The 18,897-nt window shown below is 37.0% G+C and overlaps 1 long non-coding RNA gene and 1 pseudogene across 1 annotated transcript; both read right to left on the bottom strand.

Annotated features, from left to right (window-relative positions):
• LOC115020317 (NACHT, LRR and PYD domains-containing protein 12-like) overlaps positions 1–18,897 on the bottom strand; it is a 55,185-nt pseudogene that overhangs the window by 7,834 nt on the left and 28,454 nt on the right.
• LOC115019669 (uncharacterized) lies at positions 4,953–11,184 on the bottom strand. The gene is made up of 3 exons (XR_003833496.1): positions 11,115–11,184; positions 8,721–8,821; positions 4,953–7,058 (listed from the first exon to the last, which is right to left on the bottom strand). It is a non-coding gene; the product is annotated as an uncharacterized LOC115019669 (long non-coding RNA).

The raw sequence follows: 18,897 nt of genomic DNA, 5'->3' as shown, positions 1-18,897 counted from the left end.
AAAATACGGCTACAAAATGTACCCCCCCCTCCACACACTTCATCCGGCTCTGTGGAACCCTCCCGGAACAATAACAATGTGTTGTTTCCACAGGGACTCTTTTAGCCGCGGATCTTGGGAGTTGGAGACAGGAGAGAACAGGTAAACACATGAATACATGCGTCTGTGCATCATATGAACAACAAGTATGAGCTACACAAACGGAGACTGAGACCAGACGGCTACTGGGATCACCTTCGTTACATATTGTTATTTTTAATTGTTATTAGGACAACACCAAACTCTTTTGAAGAGGAGGAAAACATACACTGACACTTTGAAATAAATTAAACACAGAACTGCAGCCCATTTGAGTCCTCCCCATATTTGTTGAATCAAATAAAGATGAATATAATATAAAAACACACAAACCAATACAAAATATAATAGAACAATTAAATGAACAGAAAAAGTAGTCCACTTTAGTAGAAATAAAACATATAGCTGATATATATAATAAAAAATAAAAAATAGGCCAGTTTTATTTAATTATGTCCGTTTCAGTGTGTTTTCATCTCGCTGTCATCCTCAGCACGCACCATCAACCGTCGCGCGGTTATAGTGTTCTCACTGTTCAATGTGATGTGTGTTGCTGAACATCACTGCAGATCTTCTCCATGTCAGGGCTGTAAGGGGTGACTGATCTTCAAACAGGACTGCAGGCTGTCATCATCAAGTGACCTGCAGAAGAGTTTCTGTGTCACCCACGAGGGATCTACACGTCATCTACACGGACAGACCACGTCCGTGGCATCCATTCCAACACCTGGGGTTTTGTGGCCTTAGAGCAGGGGTGGGGAACTTCCGGCCTCCGGTCGTATAAGGCCCTCGAGGTCATTCGTAAAACGCACGCAAATTAAATCCACTAGCAAAAAAAACTAGACGCCAATATTTTAAATGGGGGACTGACTGTTTTTCCTGGCCAAGGTCAGGGTCCTTGAACACAACACGTGGTCACGTCATGTCAGAAAACTTCAATTTTAAACAAGACTGTCGCTGACGTCAGTGAACGCAGCGTGGCGAGTGTAAAACAGAAAGCTGGATGTAGAATGTCACTTTCCAGGAGAAATAATCTCGAGCGTCATTACTGCACGAGACATGCCGAACTGCACGAGCTGAGCGGACGAGTGTTTGGATAAAGTTAACGCTCTTCGGCGGAGTTCGGCCCAACAAGCAGCTCTCTGCAGAGCGGAACATACAAACATGGAGAGATGGAGAGGTAGACCCCCCCACCAAGAACAGACTGTTCCACCACTGCTGTGCAGTTATCACTGCCATGTGCAATACTCACTTTATTTATATCACTTGGTACTTATATTATGTTTTATTCTATTTAATTATTGTGTACTGCCTTTTTACTTCATGTTCTTCTGCTGTGACGAGATAAATGTCCCCGCTGTGGGACTAATAAAGGATTTATAATAAAACAGAAGATACAGGATAAAAAAGTTGCTTTTTTGCACATCATGAAAGTGAAATGAATTTTGCAAAGGTTATGAGTTCAATACATGAAAAAGGTTCCCCCCCCTGCCTTAGGGGCTCAATGTGTTTTTTGACCTTAATATCAATTATCATTGTGTTTCCCATTTTGCTCACACGGCCCGGCAGGAATAATACTCACTGTTCTGACTATCGTTTTCTGTTGTGTAATTCCCTGCGCCCGTGGCTTGATCACACGTGCCATAGATGGGGCGGTTACACACACCTTTGTAAAACATGCCACTGATGCTGAAAACATGACTCCACACCAACCAGACTCACCTGAGTCTGATTCTGACGTCTCATTTGACACATGCGAGGACAACTTTGTTTAGATAACCTAAATGAACTATGATGTAATAACCTCCCCGCTTGCTTTTTGAAATCTCAGACACACTTCTGAACAAAAACAGCCACTTGCACACACACACACTTTCTTTCCATCCAGCCCATGATGACCACGTGTAGATGTTTGTGAAGTTCTAGCGTTGATGTTCTAACGCCTGTGATGAACTTGTACATATATATTCTTGTTGTTTGATCAATAGAATGATCAAAAGGGAGGAATGTAATGGAACATTTCATACGTCCATGTTAAATTCTTATTGTTTAATACTTGGTGAAATGAACTTCTGTCTTTCCCCACTATTTCCTTGTAACTTTATTTCTTCCCACCATCTTCTCCCCCCCCCCCCCCCCCCCCCCTCTCTACTCCTTGTTTTATTTTGTCTTTCTAACACCTGCAACTGTGGGAACTCTCCACAGCTCTTCTCTACTCCCTTTCTTTGTGGGCCAACTATGGCAATCTCCCCCCCCTTCTCCTTTCTGTCTTTAAAATACATGAACACACTTTGTTCTGGTTCTTCCTCACGCAGACTGCTGCACTCTGTAGGATTGATGATCCTTCTGTACAGAATAAATACTCAAAAGACAACTTAACTTCTCAAGAATCGTCATTTCAGTATTATAGACTCCACTGGTCATTTGTTTAAGGATTGATTAAAACTTCCACGACAGTCCAAACTGCAGTCCAGTGTCAGAATGTAACGGCTGCATGTGTTTTAGAGATGTATAGGTTTAATGTGAGTCAATGTTCAAGTGAAAGCAGAGACAGTACGTCAGCTGAGGGTGAACAAGGTCTATCTGCACTTTGACGAGTTTTGAGAAAAACACATTTGAAAGTTCAGCAGTTCATAACGTGGACACTATAAAACCAACTCCAACCCATGTTGACACATCACATGCTGCACACTAGGTAGTGAAGTTAACACTGTTTGGGCCAATTCAGTGCATTATGGGTAGAAACTAAACTCATTGTGCAGATAGACCTTTGTGGTTCTATTGTTGGAACACCAGAGTCCCAAGTCTCTCTGACATTCCCCCCCCCCCCCCCGAAGATTTAACCCTCAACTGTATTTTATGCAACTTAGCTTCATTTTAAGCTCTAGATGTTTACACAAGTTCCACGTGGCAGGAAACTTAAAAGTGGAAATTATATTTGCTAATAAATCTGAATTTGTAAGACTTTTTATTAAACTACTAATGATCTTAACTTGAACTACTGATGATCTTAACTTGAACTACTGATGATCTTAACTTGAACTACTGATGATCTTAACTTGAACTACTGATGATCTTAACTTGAACTACTGATGATCTTAAATTAAACTACTGATGATCTTAACTTGAACTACTAATGATCTTAAATTAAACTACTGATGATCTTAACTTGAACTACTGATGATCTTAACTTGAACTACTGATGATCTTAACTTGAACTACTGATGATCTTAACTTGAACTACTGATGATCTTAACTTGAACTACTAATGATCTTAACTTGAACTACTAATGATCTTAAGTTGAACTACTAATGATCTTAAATTGAACTACTAATGATCTTAACTTGAACTACTAATGATCTTAACTTGAACTACTGATGATCTTAACTTGAACTACTAGTGATCTTAACTTGAACTACTAGTGATCTTAACTTGAACTACTGATGATCTTAACTTGAACTACTAATGATCTTAAGTTGAACTACTAATGATCTTAACTTGAACTACTAATGATCTTAACTTGAACTACTAATGATCTTAACTTGAACTACTGATGATCTTAACTTGAACTACTGATGATCTTAACTTGAACTACTAATGATCTTAACTTGAACTACTGATGATCTTAACTTGAACTACTAATGATCTTAACTTGAACTACTGATGATCTTAACTTGAACTACTAATGATCTTAACTTGAACTACTGATGATCTTAACTTGAACTACTGATGATCTTAACTTGAACTACTAATGATCTTAACTTGAACTACTGATGATCTTAACTTGAACTACTGATGATCTTAACTTGAACTACTGATGATCTTAACTTGAACTACTAATGATCTTAACTTGAACTACTAATGATCTTAAGTTGAACTACTAATGATCTTAAGTTGAACTACTAATGATCTTAAATTGAACTACTAATGATCTTAACTTGAACTACTAATGATCTTAACTTGAACTACTGATGATCTTAACTTGAACTACTAGTGATCTTAACTTGAACTACTGATGATCTTAACTTGAACTACTGATGATCTTAACTTGAACTACTAATGATCTTAACTTGAACTACTGATGATCTTAACTTGAACTACTGATGATCTTAACTTGAACTACTAATGATCTTAACTTGAACTACTAATGATCTTAACTTGAACGACTAATGATCTTAACTTGAACTACTAATGATCTTAACTTGAACTACTAGTGATCTTAACTTGAACTACTAATGATCTTAACTTGAACTACTGATGATCTTAACTTGAACTACTAATGATCTTAACTTGAACTACTGATGATCTTAACTTGAACTACTGATGATCTTAACTTGAACTACTGATGATCTTAACTTGAACTACTAATGATCTTAACTTGAACTACTGATGATCTTAACTTGAACTACTGATGATCTTAACTTGAACTACTGATGATCTTAACTTGAACTACTAATGATCTTAACTTGAACTACTGATGATCTTAACTTGAACTACTGATGATCTTAACTTGAACTACTGATGATCAGGCAGAGAGAAGCTGCAGGTCAGTGTGAATGTTGAAGTCCAGATGAAGTGTTCGCTGTGATGAAGAAGAGGAGTTCAGGCTGATCTGGGTTAGTCTGTCAAGCCTGTTGTTGATGTGGAGGGGAACAGCAGGGTGGAGCACTAGGACCCAGCAGTGATCAGAGAGCTCACCTTTGTTCCTGAAACACCTGAGACACTCTGGCTGCGTCTCATTGGTCGCTCAACACGATGATTGGTTGAAGGTATCATGTATAATGTCTTTTAAGCTACTGGATGCCTAAATTTCCCTCGGGATTAATAAAGTATCTATCGATCGAATAAGTGGAAAATCATTACAAACTGTGACTCGAGTATCAAACTTTCATTTATTGTGAATTTTTCAAGCAGTCGTGTCGATGAAACTATTTTTTCTTGCTTCTCAGACAGAAAACAACGAGCCTCGTGATTACTTCAGGGACCTTCTGATCCCGCAGGAAATCAAGGGTTTCAACAAAGCAGGTGTTTAACATCTGGAACTCTTCACACAAACTCTTTTGACACTTTTCACAACAGTTAGAAGTTAACATCCAGACACAGAAAACTCATCCACACTGTAATGTAGGCATAAATAACATTTAGATATTTCCATAAATATTTCTCTGAACATGTATTTCTTTTGTTGTTTTACGGTCACAATGGTCTTTAAAACAAAAAGCAGCAGCGAAGAAAATATTTTCATATTTCCGTCCATTTCTGTTGAATAAAACATTCTCAGTGTAGCACCAGACAGAATACAAAACAAGTTCAACTGTGGATGAAATAAAAATAACAAAAGTGTATGAAATATCCCCAATGAAAAAGAAGAAAACAAACAGAAGTAGAAAGATCCAGAAAGGCACTTAAGTGTGATGATATCCAACGACAGACGCAGTAAAGGCTCTTTAAATTGAAAAGTAATTCAAATTAAACTTCAGGACGTTTCTATAAATATGAAACGCATCTTTTCCCCCAGTGCAGAACGTCCTTAATGTTTTGTATCATGTCAGCAGATCAGTTACCAGTTTCTCCTTTAAATGGTCCCATCACTTGTGTTTACTGTGAAACTCTTTCAATCTTGTGTTTTCCAAAGGGGACTTGAATGCAGCATCGATCCAGGAGGCCGATGTATAAAATATACACAAACCATGAGACAGAAAATAATAACACACATTATTCATGAACCATCTTATTACACCTGTAAATGTGAATGAGTCTGATGAAGCCTCGTTGATGTGGAGGACTAAAGCTGACTTTACAAGAAATAAAGAAATGTAGAAATAAAAGCCTCAACTAGCAAATAAATGTGCAGGTTAAAGAATTAATTATAAATACAAACAAATAACTGATTTTTATATTTATTTATTTATTCTTTTCAATTTACATTCATTTAAGTTTTTCTTTATCTCCTATTTATTAATTTCCATATTTATGTTTGTACTTCTTAATTTATTTGTGTTTCTTCTCCTGTATGTTACTGAGGGGGCGTGTCTTGATGATGTCAGCCATTGGTTGATCTATATGACAGAGGCCATCGATTGGTCGTGGGGACAGAGACAATTATCATCATGACACGCCCCCTCATTAACATGCGGGTGAAGAAATAATACAAATAAATAATACAAATAAAGCGAAATAAATGTAAACAGAACATAATAAATTGAGAAAAGATTAAAATTCAAATAAATAAATACATTTTATGTAATCATCATTTATTTTTATCTGATAATTCATTTGATAATTGAGGCTTTTATTTCTACATTTCTTCTTTATTATTACATTAATTTTTTCAAATGGCAGCTTTAATCTTCCATGATTGCATCTTTAGTTGAGCAGATCTTTTCGTTTCTAGTACAGAAGGAACATTTTAATAATATAATAATAACCCTTGTAATCAGCTGTTATATTGATGTTTTTCTTCTTTCTTCAGTAATAACTATTTTAACAGATAAAAACACACCAAATGTATTATTTACATATGAAATAGTTTGGCCCCAAAATAGAGTTTAAAAAGTGAGAACCTGTCCACAAAGATTGACAGAAGATCAAACTTCATACATCTGAATATGAATCCATGCTCGTCTTGTGTGCACACAGACTTTATGCATCTGGCCCCTGGACTAATGGCTTCTGCTTTGTCTTTGTGAAAATCTCAAATGTTGTTTTCTTCTGCTTCTTCACGTCTCTTCATTTGTTCAGCTTCAGGGTCATGTGATCCATCGTTTGGTCTGAAGTTTTCTGCCTCGTCACCGCGACAGAATCTAAAAGTCTCGTCTTCTTCCATCTCCGGCTTGTAAACTGTAGAAACGAAGGTTGAAGGTTGCAGGTTCTACTCCCTCTGGATCCACTTGTGGTGCTGTCACGTGTTCAGGCGCTTTGGAGAAAAGCGTCAGCAGACGAAGTCTCTGCGTTTTACAGACATTTCCAAACGAACACACTGCAACACAGACAACAGTTTTACTTTTATAATATACTATACTATGACTTTATAATATACTATGACTTTATAATATACTATGACTTTATAATATACTATGACTTTATAATATACTATATTATGACTTTATAATATACTATGACTTTATAATATACTATACTATGACTTTATAATATATTATGACTTTATAATATACTATGACTTTATAATATATTATGACTTTATAATATACTATGACTTTATAATATACTATACTATGACTTTATAATATATTATACTATGACTTTATAATATACTATGACTTTATAATATACTATACTATGACTTTATAATATATTATACTATGACTTTATAATATACTATGACTTTATAATATACTATACTATGACTTTATAATATATTATACTATGACTTTATAATATACTATGACTTTATAATATACTATGACTTTATAATATACTATATTATGACTTTATAATATACTATGACTTTATAATATATTATGACTTTATAATATACTATGACTTTATAATATATTATGACTTTATAATATACTATGACTTTATAATATACTATACTATGACTTTATAATATATTATACTATGACTTTATAATATACTATACTATGACTTTATAATATATTATACTATGACTTTATAATATACTATGACTTTATAATATACTATGACTTTATAATATACTATATTATGACTTTATAATATACTATGACTTTATAATATATTATACTATGACTTTATAATATACTATATTATGACTTTATAATATACTATGACTTTATAATATATTATACTATGACTTTATAATATACTATATTATGACTTTATAATATATTATACTATGACTTTATAATATACTATGACTTTATAATATACTATACTATGACTTTATAATATACTATATTATGACTTTATAATATACTATGACTTTATAATATACTATATTATGACTTTATAATATACTATGACTTTATAATATACTATATTATGACTTTATAATATACTATGACTTTATAATATACTATACTATGACTTTATAATATACTATACTATGACTTTATAATATGCTATGACTTTATAATATACTATGACTTTATAATATATTATATTATGACTTTATAATATATTATACTATGAATTTATAATATACTATACTATGACTTTATATAATATATTATACTATGACATATTAAATTATAACTTTTCATAAGATGCTATTCTATGACATTCTTCACAATATTGTTGGACACTATATAAGATATATAAGATGTTTGTGACTTTATGACATACTTTGACTCACCACAGTTTAACAGTTTGGATCTTATTTATAGGAACACAACTGTATCTGAAGTGATGATTTGTGGCTTTCACAAAGTATCATTTATGTCCGTAGACGGTAAAAATATTCATATTTTCAGTAACTTTCAGGCATAAAAAATGCAGAAAACAAGTTAGAATAAAATCCCTTTACTTGTAAATAGACTACTATATTTGTGTTTCTGTGTATAAACACTGAAATAATGTTTTTTACAAACATTTTAATAATATGTCCACTAAATGTCACTAAATATTTGAGTCATTCTTCTTGTACTTTGGGTTCTTGGCAGCTTTATTGTTTCTGCAGTGATAGAAAGTCTCAGTTTACCTGCAGTCGTCTCCTCCTGTGCTCATCACGTATTTGTCTTCGTGGGAGAAGCGGATGTTGGTCACGTGAGCAGAGTGGCCGAGGTAGCGCTTGTGTTTGGCCTGCAGACACAAAGAAACACTCACATTTCTCTTTCATAAACAATAAACCATCTTTGTTACTGTAAGACGTAAAATAAAGAGTTAAAATACAAGATATATAAAATAAAATTATATATATTTGTGTCATCTGTGCAGTAAAACTAATGTAAAAATGTTTGTGTAATTAGAAGGAATAAAAAAAGAAAACGTGCAAAACAAAATGAGAATCTATGAAGTTAAAATAAAATGCTGAAATATAAATAATTTTGTGGTTTGACAGTGTCGAGGATATTTATTGCTCACAACATTGTGGTATGAAACAGAGAACACATAAACACAGATATAGTTGATTAATTATTATTTTGTTGTACAACAAACAATAATAATGACCCTTTGTATTCTTATTTTTACTTATATATATATATATATATATATATATATATATATATAAGAAAACGTTGTACTCTGTCTATTCTCGGTGGAAATAAAAACTAGCTTTTTAGCCTTTTCTAAAAAATAAAAAATCCACTCAACATTAACCTTTCTATATGTTTCGTCAGTCAAACCTCTCTTCTCTTTCCCTCAATGTTACTGTATGTAATATGTGTTGCCCCTTATATAATATATAATTAAATACATGTACTTAGTCAATGACAAATATCATAACAATTCACACTGCAGCAAATAAGCAGGCACACACACACCCTGGGCTGGAGCTCCTCTGTCCATCTCCTCTGAAAGGATCAGGATGAGGGGAAAAAAGAAAAGGGGGGGCGAATATTTCTCAAAGATTGTAACAGAGAAACTTCAGACTGCTCTCTGCAGTTCTCTAATCAACAAGAAGTTAAAAATAAAAAATACCATGCTTCACAAACAATATTCAGCGCTCTATACTGAGTTTTTCAACTCACAAAGGATCCTACAAAAACATGGAAATTAGCCCACTTTTTGTTTGTGCACTCGGAGTTACGAGGTCAGGTTCTATTCTTTTGACTTTCAACCCCCTCAACTCAAAACGGACTTATTAATAGACTTTTCAGACTTATTAACCACTGAACGGACTGGCACAGGCATGGGCCAAAAACCTCCACCCTGTGATTCGTGCATGTTGCTGCAAAGCAAATCAAATTCCTTCAATCGAGAATCTCTGAACTTTAAGACAAGTCATTAGGACCTTCCAAACCAGAAACTCAGATTACTTAGCGAATGGACATGATTCCCCCAGCGTAAACATTTAACAATAGACAGACCTTTACAAACAATGACAAACAACACATTAAAAAAAAATTCCAACCATAACTGTACACGTCTTAAATTCACTCTCCCCTGCTTTTTTTTTTTTAAGTAACCAATACAACTTCAAAGTAAATTCACTCCAAGTTCGTTTTTCTTACTATGAGTTGGTCTTTTTTCTCTGGAAGTCCAAGTCTGGTTTCTCAATTCCTTGAGATTTCACCACAGCCGTCTTTATGGCTGCCTGGCCAAGGAAAATTGGATTTCCCAGAGAAAAAACACAGCAACTCGCAGCATTGGCATCCTCGTCGGTAGGACCTCCAAGTAATGTCGAGGATATTTATTGCTCACAACATTGTGGTATGAAACAGAGAGAATCTACCCCTTATATTTGAGTTCTTAATGAACACATGAACATTGTCTCCTAATCATACATTGAAGCACATATGATCATGACACCAAAATAATCTAAAACAGATGTGAAGGTCACTTCCTCGTGATCATTAAAGGGTTCCCTTAACTTCATTAGAGCATGGAGATAATGTCATGTCAAGACAATATCCTGTTTATGCACATATGGTATGGATCATAATAGGGCCACTAATGTAAACTTAATGACTAAGACATTGTCATTAGATTATCTTAACAACAGTTTTGATGTAAATGTATATATGTAAGTAAACAATATTAAATATAGAGGTGTAAGCAGTTATAAAGTAAACTATATTTTCAAAGTAATCAAACATTTAGTGCAGAAACTAAATCAACTTACTAAAGAAATCAATATAAGAAGTTGTCATGAGAAGCTCTTGGTTATATTCTATCAGCTCAATATTATTTATTATTAATTATGGAGCAAACTTTAAAAGAGATTTTAACATCATGGAGCCCCAAAGTCCTGAAACTCATTTATTTTATCCTGCTAACTGAAGAACATGTCATACTTTTCTAACCTGCATTGTAAAGATTAAATATGGTTATCTTTATGTGTTATTATCTCCATTGTGACAAACATTATGAATAACAAGATGTTCTGCAGCCTGGAGACAAACACTTGAACCTGTAACTGTGTGAGACTCACAAACTTCTCTGTGCACGGGAAGTCGAACAGTTTGACCAATCCGAAGTCGTCTCCGGTGACGACGTTGAGGGCCGGCGTGAGACACACACGCACAGTTCACTTCAGCTTTGTCTGCGTTTCGTGGCCAAATCCCCAAAACTTCATCTCCCAGGATGCTGAGGGAGAGAAAGGAGGAAAATAATCGTTTGTAAAACTAGGAGAAGAAGAATTCCTGTGACAGTGAACATGCACTGTACCTGTAAGTGATGTTTATATTGTTTAAATACATGTCTTTAACATGTACAGTAAATATCATGTATACTTTGTACATCCTGTCATATCTGCGTACCTCATGTATATAAAGCAACCGGTTAATAAATCATATTTATCTCTGCACTATTGCAAACCGTTTTATTACAGGTGTTACATTTTGTAGCTTTTGTTGAACATTTGTCCAAAGAGGTATGAGAAAGATTCTTTAAGGGCTTTTTAGGACAAACTATACTATGACTTATTTCTGACTTTTTTTTATTACTTTAATGTCAGTAAAAAATCTAAAAAAGGTTTTTTTAAAAGTCAGAAAATTTCATAGAAAATCATAAAAATGTAAAAAACATTTAAAACCATTTTTTTTATGATTAATTTAATACTTTTTTTAATGACTCATTTTTATTTATTGTAAATCTGTTATTAATAATTTTGGAGTCGTTCTCTAAGCTTTCAGCCTCCTGCCTCTCCTGCTAAAGCTTCTGTTTATTTACATTAATATGAGTTCATGCAGGTAAAAGTGTGTGTGTGTGTGTGTGTGTGTGTGTTACCTGGTCCAGGTTGCCCAGGTGACTCTATCGATGATGGTCTGGTCACTCACCAACTTCCCCGAAGGAACCTCAAACACCTGCCGCTTATAAGCTCCTGTGGACACCTGCAGACACACACATACATACACGCACACACACGCACACACACACACACACACACACACGCGCACACACACACACACACACACACACACACACACACACACACACCATGTCACCTACTATCTTTGCGTGCACAAAATATTCAGGTTTAATTGCATAATAATAACATTACGCCTCCTGTGATTCCAATTGAAGAAAAAGATGTATTGGAATATATACATGTGAGTGTGTGTGTGTGTGTGTGTGTGTGTGTATGTGAGTGTGTGTGTGTGAGTGTGTGTGTGTGTGAGTGTGTGTGTGTGTGTGAATGTGTGTGTGTGTGTGTGTGTGTGTGTGTACCTGTATGTAGCAGCTGTCAGCAGAGAAGTCGAGCTGCAGGATGAAGGCCGGGATGTCGCTGCAGTAAACCACCCGGGTCAAACTTGGTCCTGCGCTCACATCGTAAACATCCACCGTGTTCTCCACCGATCCGACCGCCAACAGCCGCCTGTCAGGACTGAACCTGCACACACACACACACACACACACACACACACACACACACACACACACACACACACACACACACACACACACACACACACACACACACACACACACACACAAAATGTTTATATGAATATTTCTGCACATACAAATATTAAGTTTTTAATATTCTCTCTCCTACCGGATGTCCTGGATGGCGACGCTGCGGTCTCGTTTCTTCGCCCACATCTTCAGCGAGTTGGAGAGGAGGAGGAGGAACTCGCCGTTCTTCATCCCGACCGCCAGCATCTCTCCGTCTGCGCTGTAGCTCACACAGCGCGCAGCGTGGCCTACACACACCTTGTTCAACAGTTTCTACGGAGAGAGACGAGGGGAAATCTCAATCTGAACTTTAGTAAAAGATTATTAAACTGCAACGATTCGTCGACTAAGAATATAATCGCCAACTATACTGGTAATCAATTAATCTTTGAAGTAATATATTTAATGCAAAAACATCAGAAAATGCTGCTGAAACCGATAAATAAAATAAAATGCAATGATATCATATCCAGGTAACATTACATGAAGTGAATCCAGCTGTTATTAGCAAAGATAAATCGGCCTATTCATAAAAACAAACATTTTATTTGTCAACATTGATGATTGTCTGTTACCCATAAAGTTCCTCCTATCATCCTAGTAACCAACGTTATTAAGACGCGTAGAAGCTTCAGAAATAATGATTAATGTCGTAGAAGAAAACGTTAAAGTAAAGACGGAAATATTCATTTCCATTAACGTGTAAAACACTTGTTTTGTCTTTTTCTGAATTATGCAATTAAACCTGAATATTTTGTGCACGCAAAGATAGTAGGTGACATGGTGTGTGTGTGTGTGTGTGTGTGTGTGTGTGTGTGTGTGTGAGTGTGTGTGTGTGTGTGTGTGTGTGTACCTTGTCCGTGAGGTCCCACAGCCGGATGGTGGCGTCGTCGCTGGCAGTGATGCAGAGCTCTTTAGCAGGATGAGCGGTCAGACCCCAGATTCCCCCCCGAGCGTGACTGTCCAGCAGCAGGTTGCACGCCGCGTTCTTTTCCCCGACCTCGATGATCTCCCCGTCCTTCGTCCCCACCAGGATCTTACCCTGAGGACGAAGAGGAGGGGGGGGGGGGCTGATGAGGGACGAGGAGGACGCTTGGGTGGCGAAGATTCAAAAAGTAAAAAAGTTCTCACCTTGCCTCTGCAGACGGAGCGGACACACTCCACCTGCTGCCCCGTCTCCAGCTGGAAGGCACGACAACGCTTCATCTCCTGATCCCAGAGCTTCACCGCACCGCCCTCCTTAGTCCTGACACACACACACACACACACACACAGTGTTAGTTGGTAATGAGCCGTCTGTCTGTAACGATCCATCTGTCTGTAACGAGCTGTCTGTCTGTCTGTAACGAGCCGTCTGTCTGTAACGAGCCGTCTGTCTGTAACGAAACCGTCTGTCTGTAACGAGCTGTCTGTCTGTCTGTAACGAGCCGTCTGTCTGTAACGAGCCGTCTGTCTGTAACGAGCCGTCTTTCTGCAACGAGCCGTCTGTCTGTAACGGGCCGTCTGTCTGTTACGGGCTGTCTGTCTGTAACGAGCCGTCTGTCTGTCTGTAATGAGCCGTCTGTCTGTAACGGGCCGTCTGTCTGTAACGGGCTGTCTGTCTGTAATGGGCCGTCTGTCTGTAACGAGCCGTCTGTCTGTAACGAGCCGTCTGTTTGTCTGTAACGAGCCGTCTGTCTGTCTGTAACGAGCCGTCTGTCTGTAACGGGCCGCCTGTCTGTGTGACTCACGGCCTCTCCTTGCCGCCGGTGACGATGAGCCCGTCTCTCAGCGTGGTGTACATGGTGAACACCGGCCCGGTGTGAGCCTTCGCTACGACCCTCAGCAGGTAGTGGTCCCGCCACACGTACACGTCCCCGTTGATGGCTCCGGTGAACGTCAAGTTATTCTGTATAAATACACAGAAGTTACAGAAGTGTGACTGATGATTCTCATTCTCATTCTCCAAGAACACTTTCAACATTCAACACCTTCAACATCTACACAAACACTTCTAAACTGTGAGATGTATTATGCTGCTCTTTGCCGATTTGTTGATATTATATTATATACAATATGATATAATATGATATTATGTATAATATGATATAATATGATATTATATATAATATTATATCGGCGAGGATCCAGACTAAGAATGGTTCAAAAAACGACTTCATGAAAAAAAGGGAAAGGAAAGGAGAGACCCTGCCCGGGGCCCTGACAGCGAGTGCCTGGTGGCCGCGTTTGCCACGGAGCCCGGTCGGGCACAGCCCGAAGAAGCTACGTAGTGCCTCCCATCCATCCATCCTGTGGGCCCACTACTCATGGGAAAAACCGCTGGGGTCGGGTGCGCTGTCACAAGGGTGGCAGTGATGGTCAGGGACCTCGACGGACCAGACCCGGGCAGCAGAGGCTGGCTCTGGGGACGTGGAACGTCACCTCTCTGTGGGGGAAGGAGCCGGAACTAGTGCGGGAGGTGGATCACTACCAGTTGGATCTGGTGGGGCTTACCTCCACGCACAGTCTTGGATCTGGAAACCGTACTCCTGGATAGGGTTTGGACTCTATTCTTTTCCAGAGTTGCCCAAGGTGTGAGGCGTCAGGCCAGGGTGGGGATTCTCACTAGCCCCCCGGCTGAGCGCCGCTATGTTGGAGTTTACCCCCGGTAGACGAGAGGGTCGCCTCCCTAACGCCTTCGGGTTATGGGGGGGAAACTCTGACTGTTGTTTGTGCCTATGCCCCAAACCGCAGTTCGGAGTATTCGGCCTTCTTGGAGCCTTAGGTGCCTCAAGGGGCGGTAACCCCCCGAACACCGTGGTGGACCCCGGTGGTCAGGGAAGCCGTCCGACGGAAGAAGGAGTCCTTCCGGGTTATGTTATCCGGGAGGACTCCGGAAACCGTTGCAGGGTACTGAAGGACTAGCAGGGCGGCAGCCTCTGCCGTGTCAGAGGCAAAGCAGCGGGTGTGGGGAGAAGTTCGGAGAAGCTATGGAGAAGGACTTTCGGGTCGGCAACCAAGGTGCTTCTGGAAAACCATCCGGCACCTCAGGAGGGGAAAGCGAGGAACCATCCAAGCTGTGTACAGCAAGGGTGGGACCCTGCTGACTTTGACTGAGAGGTTATCGGCCGGTGGAAGGAGCACTTTGAGGAACTCCTGAATCCGACTAACACGCCCTCTATGGTAGAGGCAGAGCTGGAAGCTGATGGGGGATCATCGTCAATTTCCTGATGTTCGTTCCTACCCTCACCTATGGTCATGAAGGCTGGGGTCATGACCGAAAAGAACGAGATCACGGGTACAAGCGGCCGAAATGGGTTTTCTCAGACCGGTGGCTGGCGTCTCCCTTAGAGATAGGGTGAGAAGTTCAGCCATCCGTGAGAGACTCGGAGTAGAGCCGCTGCTCCTTTACGTTTGAAAGGAGCCAGTTGAGGTGGTTTCGGGCATCTAGTAAGGATGCCACCTGGGCGCCTCCCTAGGGAGGTGTTCCAGGCACGTCCAGCTGGGAGGAGACCCCGGGGAAGACCCAGGACTCGGTGGAGACATTATATCTCCTCACTGGCCTGGGAACGAGCTGGAGAATGTGGCCCGGAGAAGGGAAGATTGGGGTTCCTTACTGGAGCTGCTGCCCCGGCGACCCGATCCCGGATAAGCAGTAGACGATGGATGGATGGATGGATTATATATAATATAATATGATATGATATTATATAATATCATATGATATGATATTATATATAATATGATATTATATTATATATAATATCATAGGATATTATATATAACATCATATGATATTATATATAATATGATATTATATTTATATAATATCATATTATATTAATATTATACTATATAATATGATATGATATTATATTATATAATATCATATTATATATAATATTATACTATATATAATATGATGTGATATAATATGACCAAACAACAACAACAATAAGTCAGAGGGGAACTCACAGCACCAAAGGCGACTGACAGCATTGTCTGCATCCTGCCGTCCTCCACCGTCCCCACCACGCCCTTCTTGTACATCAGAGCGCCGCCGGCCAGCGTCCAGAACTTCACATGTTTAATTCCCACAGAGACGAACTGCGAGTCCGAGTCCGGACGAAACTCCACCACAAAGATCCGGTCTGGGTGTCCGGCTTTACTGCACACTTTGGATCCTGCCATTTATTATATTTAATATTATAACTGACAAACATTATCACAGACAGTTGATATCATGGCAAGTGAAAAAGAAATGAAAAAGAAAGAAGAAAGAGAGAAATAGAGAGAGAATATATATATATATATATATATATTATATATAGAGAGATAGAGATATATATAGATATATAGATAGATATATATATATATATATATAGATATATATATATAGATATATATATATATATATATATAATATAGATATAGATATATATATATATATATATATATATAATATTACTATATATTATATATATATAGAATATATATATATAGATATATATATATATATATATATATATATATATATATATACAGAGATATATATATATATATTATATATAATATATATATACAGATATATATATATATATATATATATCTTATATATATATATATATATATATATATATATATATAAAATGTATATATATACAGTATATATATATATTTGTATATATGTATATATATCTGTATATATGTATATATATATACATATATACAGTATATATATACATATATACAGTATATATATATGTATATATATGTATATATGTATATATATTATATATATATATATATACACACATATATATATAATATATATATATAAAGTATACATATATATGTATATATATATACAGATATATACATATATATATATCTGTATATATATCTGTATCTGTATATATATATCTGTATATATAATATGTATACTTTATATATGTATATATAATATATATATACAATATACGTATATTATGTATATATATATATATATATATATATATATATATATATATATATATACATATACGTATATATATATATTATATATATATATATATTATGATATATATATATATATATACATGATATGTATTACATCATGTGTACTTCTTTAAGCCGGAGGATAATATACAAATAATTCTGATTGGATGATATATTTTCACATGTGGTATTAGCACTTTAATGAAGGATCCGAGTACTTCCTCCACCACTGATTATGAGTGTATTTTATTCATTGTTATTGTATTTATTGATCAGTCTCACCCTCCTGCCAGCGCCACACAGTGATGGTGTGTGTTCAGCTCCACCCCGACAGACAGCAGCAGCTTCCCCGTGGCGCTGAAAGTTAAGTAGCCGACGCCTTAGTGTGCGGGGCAGCGGAGGATGGACAGAGTCTGTTTACTCATGGCGTCCCACACGTGGATGGAAGGAGTGGTGCCTGCGCGAGAGAGCAGGAGAACATGAGGACAGAGGACAACATAGCGAGGTTGTGTCTGCACAGGGACGACAGGGATCACGACACACACCTGAGAACCAGAGTGGCGCACAGTGCTGACTGAGGACTGAGATTCACCCTCCACTTCTGGCTTTATCTAATTGAAGGATTTCAGATTTGAGAGTTTCAGGGATCATTTAGGTGTCGCACAGTTTGTCCATTTTACTACACGCTGATAAAACATGATGAAGCCAGAACAGCGGCTTTGACTTCCTGTGGTTGCATCTTGCAGGGAGGAGTTCAAACAGACAACTAACATCTACTTTTAGATGTAAAGCAGGTAAAAGTAAAAGTTAACTTTATTACAAGCAGACAATCGATAAACAAAACGTTTTATATTATTTTATACGTCTTTAACTTTGAGTTTGTTGTATGAAATCTTCAAAGCACCAACAAGTTTGGAAACAGTTCTGGCTTTTTTACTATGAAACCAGATGATGTCTGGATATTAATGAAGCACAGAAGTGAACAATACAAATGTATTTTTGTTCAGTTAGATATAGTAACCGTCTCCACTAATCCACACTAAACTGATTCTAGCAGGTATATGTAGAGAATTATATATATATATATATATATATATAGATAGAATATATATGAATTATATGGTAACATATATAACATATATAAGGTACTATATCTATGATTATATATTATATACATATACTATCTATATAATTATATAATAATATACTATAATTATATATACATATATCATTATATATATATAATTCCGGGTTATGTTATCCGGAGGGACTCCGGAAACAGTTGCAGGGTATCGAAGGACTAGAAGGGCGGCAGCTTCTGCCGTGTCAGAGGCAAAGCA

Source organism: Cottoperca gobio, chromosome 15 (assembly GCF_900634415.1).
Source record: "Cottoperca gobio chromosome 15, fCotGob3.1, whole genome shotgun sequence".
Lineage (NCBI taxonomy): Eukaryota > Metazoa > Chordata > Actinopteri > Perciformes > Bovichtidae > Cottoperca > Cottoperca gobio.
This window is presented reverse-complemented; position numbering and strand designations above follow the sequence as displayed.